The sequence below is a fragment of the Anneissia japonica genome, unplaced genomic scaffold (genome assembly GCF_011630105.1).
Source record: "Anneissia japonica isolate Jap-2015-1 unplaced genomic scaffold, ASM1163010v1 scaffold287986_len575832_cov185, whole genome shotgun sequence".
Classification (NCBI taxonomy): Eukaryota; Metazoa; Echinodermata; class Crinoidea; order Comatulida; family Comatulidae; genus Anneissia; species Anneissia japonica.
Window position 1 is genome coordinate 51,203 of NW_022692348.1, and position 560 is coordinate 51,762.

The 560-nt window shown below is 40.4% G+C and overlaps 1 protein-coding gene across 2 annotated transcripts in view; it reads right to left on the bottom strand.

Annotated features, from left to right (window-relative positions):
- LOC117100257 overlaps positions 1-560 on the bottom strand; it is a 22,721-nt gene that overhangs the window by 4,854 nt on the left and 17,307 nt on the right. The window lies entirely within an intron of this gene.

A 560-nucleotide genomic window follows, 5' to 3' on the forward strand; every position in this document is an offset into this window, starting at 1 on the left:
TTCACGGACTAGTGCTGTCTCGTAAGAATTTCGTAGGACGCGTTAAGAATGACAAAATATTCTCTGTATCTACTGGAACCGAGCCACATAGCTTGTATTCCACTATTTGCATTCACACCTGGACTGTGTATATATATATATATTGCTTTGGTCTGGCTCTGTAATCATTAGTGGTCGTGGGACTAGTTTGGGCCCTACATAAGCTGGTCGAACGTTTTGTTTGGGTCTATACACTAGATTCACTGATGAGGCCTGGAAGGCCGAAACGGATCCGTCTGCAGATATTGGGTTTCCTTACAGTGGGTGCTTAGTTTATTTTGTCATTCTGATCGGATTTTCGCTACTGTTCCGTTTTAATTTTAAATAGTTTTGCATTATGTGGCCGTTTGCTGTTTTTATTTATGGGTTTTTCTCATTTGCCTTTCAAAATTTATATATTATTAAAGAATCTCTATTGAGATCCAGCGGGCCGCCACTGATGCACGGTAGAGATTGCATCTTTAGATCTCCGATCTTGTGCACATATTCACGGACTAGTGCTGTCTCGTAAGAATTTCATA